The sequence below is a fragment of the Oncorhynchus gorbuscha genome, linkage group LG03, assembly GCF_021184085.1.
Source record: "Oncorhynchus gorbuscha isolate QuinsamMale2020 ecotype Even-year linkage group LG03, OgorEven_v1.0, whole genome shotgun sequence".
NCBI lineage: Eukaryota > Metazoa > Chordata > Actinopteri > Salmoniformes > Salmonidae > Oncorhynchus > Oncorhynchus gorbuscha.
This window is the reverse complement of record NC_060175.1, coordinates 17,702,901-17,715,800: the sequence shown is the minus strand read 5'-3', so window position 1 is coordinate 17,715,800 and position 12,900 is coordinate 17,702,901. Positions and strand designations below refer to the sequence as shown.

The window sequence follows — 12,900 nt, the reverse complement described above, 5'->3', positions numbered from 1 at the left end:
AAATCAATCAAATTTTTGTGAGACAAAAACTCTCCCTGTGAAATGCCAGACTTGGCAATCGGCCTCCATTTTAATAACATATGGCCTGTGATAAATATGGTTTCTGTCCCAGTGATAAATCGTCCAAAAGTTTAATCTGTGGAGGTCAAGATGTCAAAAGGTCACTGTCAGCCAGAAGTAGCCTACTGAGACATAACTCTCTGGGACAATAGTTGACTCTCAGTCTTAGTATAGCAGTGACCTGGACCACAGGTCAAATTCAGAGAGGGAAGTGGGGGCATTATGGGTCTGATGGATCATTAACAATATTACAAATGTGAATGTCAATACCGTAACAATGTGTGAAGGTCAATACCGTAACAATGTGTGAATGTCAATACCGTAACAATGTGTGAATGTCAATACCGTAACAATGTGTGAATGTCAATACCGTAACAATGTGTGAATGTCAATACCGTAACAATGTGTGAAGGTCAATACTGTAACAATGTGTGAATGTCAATACCGTAACAATGTGTGAATGTCAATACCGTAACAATGTGTGAATGTCAATACCGTAACAATGTGTGAATGTCAATACCGTAACAATGTGTGAATGTCAATACCGTAACAATGTGTGAATGTCAATACCGTAACAATGTGTGAATGTCAATACTGTAACAATGTGTGAATGTCAATACCGTAACAATGTGTGAATGTCAATACTGTAACAATGTGTGAATGTCAATACCGTAACAATGTGTGAATGTCAATACCGTAACAATGTGTGAATGTCAATACTGTAACAATGTGTGAAGGTCAATACCGTAACAATGTGTGAATGTCAATACTGTAACAATGTGTGAATGTCAATACCGTAACAATGTGTGAAGGTCAATACCGTAACAATGTGTGAATGTCAATACTGTAACAATGTGTGAAGGTCAATACCATAACAATGTGTGAATGTCAATACTGTAACAATGTGTGAATGTCAATACCATAACAATGTGTGAATGTCAATACTGTAACAATGCTAACAGCAAGAAAAATTGAGGTAAAATTCCACATTGAAAATGTAAAATGACAAGATGGGTCTTCGTTTGGCTCTATACTCCATGTTTGGATTTGAACTGATACAATGACTATGAGGTTAAAGTTCAGACTGTCAGCTTGAATCGGGGGAACCGTTTAGAAATTACAGCACTTTTTGTATGTCGTCCCCCAATATTAGGGGAGCAACAAAATCGGGACGAATTCACTTAATGTGTATTAAAGTAGTAAAAAGCTAAGTATTTGGCCCCATATTAATCAAATCAAATCAAATCAAATTTATTTATATAGCCCTTCGTACATCAGCTGATATCTCAAAGTGCTGTACAGAAACCCAGCCTAAAACCCCAAACAGCAAGCAATGCAGGTGTAGAAGCACGGTGGCTAGGAAAAACTCCCTAGAAAGGCCAAAACCTAGGAAGAAACCTAGAGAGGAACCAGGCTATGTAGGGGTGGCCAGTCCTCTTCTGGCCGTGCCGGGTGGAGATTATAAAAGAACATGACCAAGATGTTCAAATGTTCATAAATGACCAGCATGGTCGAATAATAACAAGGCAGAACAATTGAAACTGGAGCAGCAGCACAGTCAGGTGGACCGGGGACAGCAAGGAGTCATCATGTCAGGTAGTCCTTCGGCACGGTCCTAGGGCTCAGGTCCTCCGAGAGAGAGAAAGAAAGAAAGAGAGAATTAGAGAGAGCATATGTGGGGTGGCCCGTCCTCTTCTGGCTGTGCCGGGTGGAGATTATAACAGAACATGGCCAAGATGTTCAAATGTTCATAAATGACCAGCATGGTCGAATAATAGTAAGGCAGAACAGTTGAAACTGGAGCAGCAGCATGGCCAGGTGGACTGGGGACAGCAAGGAGTCATCATGTCAGCTAGTCCTGGGGCATGGTCCTAGGGCTCAGGTCAGTTGAAACTGGAGCAGCAGCATGGCCAGGTGGACTGGGGACAGCAAGGAGTCATCATGTTAGGTAGTCCTGGGGCATGGTCCTAGGGCTCAGGTCCTCCGAGAGAGAGAAAGAAAGAAGGAGAGAATTAGAGAACGCACACTTAGATTCACACAGGACACCGAATAGGACAGGAGAAGTACTCCAGATATACCAAACTGACCCTAGCCCCCCGAGACAAACTACTGCAGCATAAATACTGGAGGCTGAGACAGGAGGGAACAGGAGACACTGTGGCCCCATCCGAGGACACCCCCAGACAGGGCCAAACAGGAAGGATATAACCCCACCCACTTTGCCAAAGCACAGCCCCCACACCACATTTACATTTACATTTAAGTCATTTAGCAGACGCTCTTATCCAGAGCGACTTACAAATTGGTGCATTCACCTTATGACATCCAGTGGAACACCACTAGAAGGATATCTTCAACCACCAACTTACCATCCTGAGACAAGGCTGAGTATAGCCCACAAAGATCTCCGCCAACCCAGACAGGATGACCACAACAGTGAATCAACCCACTCAGGTGACGCACCCCCTGCCAGGACGGCATGAGAGAGCCCCAGTAAGCCAGTGACTCAGCCCCTGTAATAGGGTTAGAGGCAGAGAATCCCAGTGGAAAGAGGGGAACTGGCCAGGCAGAGACAGCAAGGGCGGTTTGTTGCTCCAGAGCCTTTCCGTTCACCTTCCCACTCCTGGGCCAGACTACACTCAATCATATGACCCACTGAAGAGATGAGTCTTCAGTAAAGACTTAAAGGTTGAGACCGAGTTTGCGTCTCTGACATGGGTAGGCAGACCGTTCCATAAAAATGGAGCTCTATAGGAGAAAGCCCTGCCTCCAGCTGTTTGCTTAGAAATTCAATGGACAATTAGGAGGCATGCGTCTTGTGACCGTAGCGTACGTGTAGGTATGTACGGCAGGACCAAATCAGAGAGATAGGTAGGAGCAAGCCCATGTAATGCTTTGTAGGTTAGCAGTAAAACCTTAAAATCAGCCCTTGCTTTGACAGGAAGCCAGTGTAGAGAGGCTAGCACTGGAGTAATATGATAACATTTTTTGGTTCTAGTCAGGATTCTAGCAGCCGTATTTAGCACTAACTGAAGTTTATTTAGTGCTTTATCCGGGTAGCCGGAAAGTAGAGCATTGCAGTAGTCTAACCTAGAAGTGACAAAAGCATGGATTAATTTTTCTGCATCATTTTTGGACAGAAAGTTTCTGATTTTTGCAATATTACGTAGATGGAAAAAAGCTGTCCTCGAAATGGTCTTGATATGTTCTTCAAAAGAGAGATCAGGGTCCAGAGTAACGCCGAGGTCCTTCACAGTTTTATTTGAGACGACTGTACAACCATTAAGATTAATTGCCAGATTCAACAGAAGATCTCTTTGTTTCTTGGGACCTAGAACAAGCATCTCTGTTTTGTCCGAGTTTAATAGTAGAAAGTTTGCAGCCATCCACTTCCTTATGTCTGAAACACATGCTTCTAGCGAGGGCAATTTTGAGGCTTCACCATGTTTCATTGAAATGTACAGCTGTGTGTCTTCCGCATAGCAGTGAAAGTTAACATTATGTTTTCGAATAACATCCCCAAGAGGTAAAATGTATAGTGAAAACAATAGTGGGCCTAAAACGGAACCTTGAGGAATACCGAAATTTACAGTTGATTTGTCAGAGGACAAACCATTCACAGAGACAAACTGATATCTTTCCGACAGATAAGATCTAAACCAGGCCAGAACATGTCCGTGTAGACCAATTTGGGTTTCCAATCTCTCCAAAAGAATGTGGTGATCGATGGTATCAAAAGCAGCACTAAGGTCTAGGAGCACGAGGACAGATGCAGAGCCTCGGTCCGATGCCATTCAAATGTCATTTACCACCTTCACAAGTGCCGTCTCAGTGCTATGATGGAGTCTAAAACCAGACTGAAGCATTTCGTATACATTGTTTGTCTTCAGGAAAGCAGTGAGTTGCTGCGCAACAGCCTTCTCTAAAATTTTTGAGAGGAATGGAAGATTCGATATAGGCCGATAGTTTTTTATATTTTCTGGGTCAAGGTTTGGCTTTTTCAAGAGTGGCTTTATTACTGCCACTTTTAGTGAGTTTGGTACACATCCAGTGGATAGAGAGCCATTTATTATGTTCAACATAGGAGGGCCAAGCACAGGAAGCAGCTCTTTCAGTAGTTTAGTTGGAATAGGGTCCAGTATACAGCTTGAAGGTTTAGAGGCCATGATTATTTTCATCATTGTGTCAAGAGAAATAGTACTAAAACACTTGAGCGTCTCTCTTGATCCTAGGTCCTGGCAGAGTTGTGCAGACTCAGGACAACTGAGGTTTGGAGGAATACGCAGGTTTAAAGAGGAGTCCGTAATTTGCTTTCTAATAATCATAATCTTTTCCTCAAAGAAGTTCATGAATTTATCACTGCTAAAGTGAAAGTCATCCTCTCTTGGGGAATGCTGCTTTTTAGTTAGCTTTGCGACAGTATCAAAAAGGAATTTCGGATTGTTCTTATTTTCCTCAATTAAGATAGAAAAATAGGATGATCGAACAGCAGTAAGGGCTCTTCGGTACTGCACGGTACCGTCTTTCCAAGCTAGTCGGAAGACTTCCAGTTTGGTGTGGCGCCATTTCCGTTCCAATTTTCTGGAAGCTTGCTTCAGAGCTCGGGTATTTTCTGTGTACCAGGGAGCTAGTTTCTTATGAGAAATGTTTTTAGTTTTTAGGGGTGCAACTGCATCTAGGGTATTGCGCAAGATTACATTGAGATCCTCAGTTAGGTGGTTAACTGATTGTTGTCCTCTGGTGTCCTTAGGTAGGCAGAGGGAGTCTGGAAGGGCATCAAGGAATCTTTGTGTTGTCTGTGAATTTATAGCACGACTTTTGATGGTCCTTGGTTGGGGTCTGAGCAGATTAGTTTAGCATTTTATATCATACACCCAAAACATGCTAACCTCTACCATTACAATAACAGGGGAGGTTAGCATTTTGGGGGTTATAAATATTTGTGTGTCTCAACTCTTTAATTGGGGGAGGTTGTTACAGGGTGTAGAGATTTAGTTGGGGGTTGTTACAGGGTGTAGAGGTTTAGTTGGGGGGATTGTTACAGGGTGTAGAGCTTAGTTGGGGGGTTGTTACAGGGTGTTGAGGTTTAGTTAGGGGTTGGTACAGGGTGTAGAGGTATAGTTGGGGAGGGGGGTTGTTATAGGGTGTTGAGGTTTAGTTAGAGGGGTTGTTACATGGTGTAGAGGTATAGTTGGGGGGGGTTGTTACAGGGTGTAGAGCTTTAGTTGGGGGGTTGTTACAGGGTGTAGAGATTTAGTTGGGGGTTGTTACAGGGTGTGGAGGTATAGTTGGGTGGGTTGTTACATGGTGTAGAGGTATAGTTAGGGGGTTGTTACATGGTGTAGAGGTATAGTTAGGGGGTTGTTACATGGTGTTGAGGTATAGTTAGGGGGTTGTTACAGGGTGTAGAGGTATAGTTAGGAGGGTTGTTACATGGTGTAGAGGTATTGTTAGGGGGTTGTTACAGGGTGTAGAGGTATAGTTAGGGGGGTTGTTACATGGTGTAGAGGTATAGTTAGGGGGTTGTTACATGGTGTAGAGGTATAGTTAGGGGGTTGTTACATGGTGTAGAGGTATAGTTAGGGGGTTGTTACAGGGTGTAGAGGTATAGTTGGGTGGGTTGTTATAGGGTGTAGAGGTATAGTTGGGGGGTTGTTACATGGTGTTGAGGTATAGTTAGGGGTTGTTACATGGTGTAGAGGTATAGTTAGGGGGTTGTTACAGGGTGTAGAGGTATAGTTAGGGGGGTTGTTACATGGTGTAGAGGTATAGTTAGGGGGTTGTTACATGGTGTAGAGGTATAGTTAGGGGGTTTTAACATGGTGTGGAGGTATAGTTAGGGGGGTTATTACATGGTGTAGAGGTATAGTTGGGTGGGTTATTACATGGTGTAGAGGTTTAAGTTGGGGCAGGGGTGGGGGTGGGGGTGGGGTTGGAGGGTTGTTACAGGGTGTACAGTGGTCAATGGCACAAAACACCCTGTCCTCATATGACAGGGAACAGGTGTAATGTTAGAGAAAGACAGTAAATATAATAGACCATAAATATAAATACACCCCCCCCAAACAATAAGGTCTTCTACGTATCAAAGCTAATTGTAATCGCATCTGTCACATGCGCCAGGGAAATACTAGAGCACAACAATGAGCAGCTCAGTTCTTTTCTCCGTTCTTTTACACTTGATGGACCAGCTTGGTCATGTTTCCCTCTCTGCTGTCATGACAGTCCTGTGGGGCTCCAAATAGGTCAGATCAGGTTTGCAATGAATGACCTCAACCAGACACACTTCAACAACTCACGCCCTGTTGTAAATCAAGGTAGAAGATTCAGGTCTCCCTCTCCAAATTCCCCAAAGGAATGTGCGTTTGTTTCAAGAGACTTTTCCCGCCAAAACTCTAACTCATCCTATGCGTTGTGCACGTAATATGAAAAATTATTCATGTTTTTTTGTGAAGAGAGGGATGTGATTTTAGGAGCCATAACAGATCATTGTTTTACATAAACAGTGACAAGTCATGCCCCTGGGTGAGGTCAGAGAGCGTGTCAGCCTGACGGAACCGCCCATTTCGAACAAATTGTATAAATTGGTGGGTTAAGAGATAACATATTGTCTAGTGGTGAACTGGAGCGTGGTAGAATGGATACTCTGTCCGTCCTCTCCTAGCCCACGTTTAGCGACTGCTGCTAACGCAATGGCTAGGAGGTATCACTTCTGGAGTGAATAAGAGTTCAAAGTTCATACCAAGTTGCTTTACTTTTAAGATCATTCTATATTCTGATTGGTATAGTCAAAATTCATCCTTCCGGGGTGTAGGTCCTTCACCTTCACATTGAAATTCTATGCTAATTTTGTCAGATTCTCTCAGATTGGCTTAGTTCTGTAGGTGGTCTTTGTCCTTTCAATCCTTCCTTGGAATAGATTATTATCTGAGCCCTTTTAACGTAAGACTGTCGCTCTAATGTACTCGGAACAGAAAGTTACATTTTCGTCAAGAGCTTTATATAGGAGGGAAGAGAAGGGCGTGTTTCATAGTTTATAACCAATGTCTGTTCACGTGGGCGGGACCACTGGGTTGAGCATAGTTCACTCATGAAACCCCAATTCTCTCATTTGGAAGCTAAAATTAAATGTAATCTTTTCACAAATAGTCTCATATTTAAAAATGTAAATTGCACAACAATTCCATGTGAATCTAATAACTAGAATGTGTAGACTTTCCAAGATACAGTTTATGTGGTCCTATCATCAGTAATAATGTCTCAGACGCCAACTGATCTGGCATCATATTCATTTAGTATCAACACATATTTTCAGCTGGTTAGATTATCTAAATATGGTTCCGTTCCCATCTTTTGAGGTCACCAGACTCTCTCTCAATGTTAACCAAGGGATTTTCAATAGTCACATGGGTAGAGTAGAGAGAGGAAAACGGGGAAAGGCATTTATGGGGGTCATAAACCTCCCCCACTCAGGCCAAAGTCATGACAGTACCAACGCTAAGTTTCTCTGTCTGTCTCTCTTTGCCTTCGCCATGTCTTCTGTAACAAGCAGTCATATTGTTGTCATTCTGTTAGGGACCTGTTTTTAACGTATTAAGTGTGTTACCATTTAATTAGCTCGTAAATAAATAATTAACCAATTTGTGTAATACTTTGCTCTGGCTTTTGCAGATGCAATGAGGATATGACTGTTCAGAATGATGATATGATACAAGGTTATGATTAATAAATTGACTGTTTATAGATGTGATAGGTAAAGACCTTTAGAGTTTAATTCGGAAGATGGTAACTCTTTACAGAACCGCTCTCGTGCTGCCCCAGAACCTAGTTAATTAATTGTTACATGATTAATTTAATCGGGTCACAATTAAACATAGTTGATTAGATAAATAACAGCCATCAGATGAATGTTAAAGTCAACTGACGACACTGCCTTGCCATTGGAAAAGATTCCCAGTTCCACTCAGTGACACAGCAGTCATTACTCAGAGGCTGTGATGACACACAGTAGCATGGGAGATGTGTTGGACATGGTTCGCCGCACTCGCACGCTGTGTGTCCACACACATACAAAATGCACGCACACTCACAGAGAGAGACAGATAGACTGACAGATTTTGCCTTTGGTTGATGTTTTGGGATAGGGGTGCTCTGCTCATCGTTGTATAATTCCTTCTCACATCTACGCAATCTCCTCCTCTCACCTTTTCCCTTTGCTTGTGGACTTCAGTGCCGCCAAAGTTGTTGCCAGAGAACTGAATGTTAATTTATCTACCATAAGCTGCCTCCATCGTCGTATTAGAGAATATTGTAGTACGTCTAACCGGCCTCACAACAGCAGACCACGTGTAACCACTCCAGCCTAGGACCTCCACATCTGGCTTCTTCAGCTGCGGGATCGTCTGAGACCAGCCATCCGGACGGCTGATGAAACTGAGGGGTATTTCTGTCTGTAATAAAGTCCTTATGTGGGGAAGGCCTATGCCCTCCCAGGCCCACCCATGGCTGCACCCCTGCCCAGTTATGTGAAATCCGTAGATTAGGTGCCAAATTAATTTCCTTATATGAACTGTAACTCAGCAAAATCATTGAAATTGTTGCATGCTGTCCTATGGCATCACAATGGTGCTAGCCTACAGAGTACTGTTGAGGCTACTGTAGACCATCATTTTAAAAAGTGTGTTTTAATCAATTATTTGGGGATGTGAATATATTTAGTATAGTTTTATCTAAAAAGGATAACTTTTTAACGTTTCTCTATTTTTATTTTTTAGGAAATTCGCTGAGGATAATGGTCCTCCCCTTCCTCCTCTGAGGAGCCTCCATTGTTCCACAGTCACAGCTCTCATAATCCTGTTCATTCTCGGTCAGATCAGCAGCCACTCTTTAGCTCTGTCCCGAAGAAACCAAATCCACCCTGTCTACAAAATATGCTGTTGGGCAGGTCCATGGAGATAACTCTAACATTATTTGGGACGATCCACTTCAAGGGTCAAATAGGGGGATTATTGCTTGACGACTCATAATTAATTTAATTCCACTGCTCTATCTATCTCTACATACATCCAATCTGAGACGGCCATTGTAGAAGTCCTTTCTGCTGATGTCAAAGTTTGGGGCATTGTACAAAACAAGTCATCAGCGATTGGATCGTCTCTAACCAATCTAACCAATTACTATTTCCGAAACACTGCTTTAGGCTCTAGCCCAACCCATCAGTTTCTGGGATCAGTCAAAATGGTTTGAATGTGTTCGCATTCAAGAAGTTTTCAGGGAGGGGATCAAATCTACTCATCATGGAGAAGAAACGTGTGTGGTGTTTAGCCGGAGAGATGTGGAAGGGTAGCCAGATACCAAGACTCAAATAGATCAGTTCATCTTTTGGGATCATGTCACCCAGTCTGGCACCATTTGCACTTCGTCTCTCCTAAATTCATCTGAAGGGAAATTACAACTACTAAAAACAAAGTGATATCAATGAGTTTATCAAAACCAGAATACAACACAGCTAGTGTCTCTCTGGTCTTCTTGGCGAGGGTGTTCAGCCCTAAATCATGAGTTTGACTGTGGCCCCAATCCTAATTTAGGATATGTGCTTGTATTTGCCACAGAAAGTAGTTTGGGGTGGGGGGGAGTTTTTGCCCGTGCCGGAGACTGCTTTATTGGTCTGCTAATACCAGACTATTAAAGGCCCAGTGCACAACTTTTGCGTTTTTTTACAATACTTTCATAAAGTATTCAGACCCCTTGACTTTTTCAACATTTTGTTACGTTACAGCCTTATTCTAAAATCGGTTAAATAAATACAAATCTTCAGCAGTCTACACATGATACCCAATAATGACTAAGTGAAAACAGGTTTTTAGAAATGTATGCAAATGTATAACAAATAAAAACAGAAATACCTTATTTACATAAGTATTCAGAACCTTTGTTATAAGACTCGAAATTGAGCTCAGGTGCATCTTGTTTCATGCTTGAGATGTTTCTTCAAGTTGATTGGAGTCCACCTGTGGTAAATTCAATAGATTGGACATGATTTGGAAAGGCACATGCCTGTCTAAATAAGGTTCCACAGTTGACGGCGTATGTCAGAAGTAATTGTCCGTAGAACTCCGAGATTGTGTTGAGGCGCAGATCTGGGCGAGGGTAGCAAAATATTTCTGCAGCATTGAAGGTCCACAAGAACACAGGGGCCTCCATCATTATTAAATGGAAGAATTTTGGAACCACCAAGACTCATCCTAGAGCTGGTCGCCAAACAGAGCAACCGGGGGGGAGAAAGGCCTTGGTCAGGGAGGTGACCAAGAACCTGATGGTCATTTTGACATTTTGAGCTCTAGGGTTCCTCTGTGGAGATGGGAGAACCTTCCAGAAAGACAACCATCTCTGTAGAACTCCACCAATCAGGCCTTTATGGTAGTGTCCAGAATGAAGCCACTCCACAGTAAAAGGCACATGACAGGCCGTTTGGAGTTTGCCAAAAGGCACCTAAAGACTATTAGACCATGAGAAACACGATTCTCTGGTCTGATGAAACCAAGATTGAACTCTTTGGCCTGAATGCAAAGTGTCACATCTGGAGGAAACCTGGCACCATCCCTACGGTGAAGCATGGTGGTGCAGCATCATGTTCTGGGGATGTTTTTCAGCAGCAGGGACTAGGAGACTAGTCAGGATCAAGGCAAAGATGAACAGAGCAAAGTACAGAGAGATCCTTGATGAAAACCTGCTCCAGAGCTGTCAGGTCTTCAGACTGAGGCGAAGGTTCACCTTCCAACAGGACAACGACCCTAAGCACACAGCAAAGACAACGCAGTAGTAGCTTCGGGACAAGTCTCTGAATGTCCTTGAGTGGCCAAGCCAGAGCCTGGAGTTGAACCCGATTGAAAATCTTCTGAGAGACCTGAAAATAGCTGCGCAGCAAAGCTCCCAATTCAACCTGACAGAGCTTCTGTTTTTGTGTATAAACTCGAAATCCTCTTCATCAACACAATACACCACATTCACACAATACACCACATCCTTGATATAGCCTATTCGTTATTATCATAATGCAATCTCTGGATTGAGTGTGTGTATGTGCGTGTGTGTACGTGTGAGATAGAGTGCCAGTGTGTTTGCTTGAATGTGCTGTTTCTGTATCACGTACATGTGTGTGTTTAGAGTGAGCTGATTCAGTGTCAGTGTGTGGACATGTGTCAGACAGGTAGATCAGTATGATCAAATGGGCGCGCGCACTCTCGGACAAACGAGCGAAGTATCGTAATGGGTTCAGTAGGTGGAGCCCTGATTCCTGAAATGAGATGAACGTGAGATTGACAGAGCCGCTCAAAAACAGCTCCGCTTCAAGTTAGCTTCAACAATGCGATAGTTAGACAGATGAAGTCAACAAGTCTCGCTTACTTTTTAGTCTTGTCTTCAATTATAGACGCGCATCGCTGAGGCGTGTGTCAGTGTATGTGTGAGAGAGAAGTTAACCATATATATTTTTTTAGAGTTGTCAAGATATGTCATTAGCCTGTATCAACAACCTTTTTGTCAAGTGTGCTGTTGGACCATTTAAGAGGAACACATGAATCGCAAAATTGGTGCACATGTTGCTCACTTGTTGCATTTTATTCGCAAATTAATATCAGTGTGGAAGACTTCATTCGTCAAGATGGTAGAAAACGGATCGCAAACGTGTGAAATAGCCTAGTGACTGAGGTATGGTACTTATTATTTGGTCCACTCTTGTATTTTGTACAATTTGAATTTGCAATATCATCTTGAATCCTTGGTTTACATTTTAATGGAAGAATTGGGGCGATGTTTTAGCGCGTGTGAAATGTCAACGAGCTTTTGCATTAACACACGTTGTTGATAATGCATGTATACCTGTTGCGTTGTCTTGTGCTTCAGAATTTTTCGACAGTGACAGGTAGGATTCCATATTTCACCAATATCGAGGGAGGGAGGGAGAGAGGGAGAGAGGGAAAAAAACTGGACAAATGAGAGTATTACACACACAGACAATAGGCGGGATGAGGTCCTAGTCGTAGTGTGAGGAAATAGTTACACAGTTTCACATGAGCCATGCCAGAGGAATTGACACCACAATTCCAAATCTCTTTCTCTTCATCTCTTTCTCCATCCCTCTTTCTCTTCCTCTCTTTCTCCAACCCAACTTAATTCACTGTGTGTGTGTGTGTGTTTGTTTGTGTGTTGATGAGATTTAAAAAAAATGATCTAAACAGTGTGACATTGTATTAGTATCACTTTACCTGAAATGTCAATGTGAGGGTTACAGGTTAGTCAAGGTCATTTGTATTGGGGGTGGTTTCGGGGACAAAGATTAAGCCCTGTCCTGGATAAAAGAGCATACTCAATGGGGAATCTCCATTGAAATAGCTTTTAAGCCCAGGCAATAAATAGGCCATGGTGGCGAAGTAATTACAGTATGGCAATTAAACACTGGAATGGTATATGTGCAAAAGATGGATGTGCAAGTAGAGATACTGTGGTGCAAAAGGAGCAAAATAAATAAATACAGTATGGGGATGAGGTAGATAGCTGGGCTGTATTCAGATGGGCTATGAACAGGTGCAGTGATCTGTGAGCTGCTCTGACAGCTGGTTCTTAAAGCTGGTGAGGGAGATGGGAATCTCCAGCTTCATTGATTTTTGCAGTTCGTTCCAGTCAGTGGCAGCAGAGAACTGGAAGGAAAGGCGAGTAAAAGACGAATTGGCTTTGGGGGTGACCAGTATACCTGCTGGAGCACGTGCTACGAGTGGGTGCTGCTATGGTGACCAGTGAGCTGAGATAGGGCGGGGCTTTACCTAGCAGAGACTTGTAGAT

General features: G+C 42.9%; 1 protein-coding gene across 3 annotated transcripts in view; it reads left to right on the top strand.

Annotated features, from left to right (window-relative positions):
* Nucleotides 1–12,900, top strand: part of LOC124027051 (histone deacetylase 7-like) — a 98,653-nt gene that overhangs the window by 2,560 nt on the left and 83,193 nt on the right. For 2 of the 3 annotated variants that reach the window (XM_046339618.1, XM_046339608.1), the window contains exon 1: nucleotides 11,374–11,769. The exons of the other annotated variant lie outside the window; for it this stretch is intronic. The gene's annotated coding sequence lies outside the window, so the exon portion shown is untranslated. Of the gene's footprint in view, nucleotides 1–11,373; nucleotides 11,770–12,900 lie in introns of those variants that run through there. 3 annotated transcript variants of the gene reach the window in all.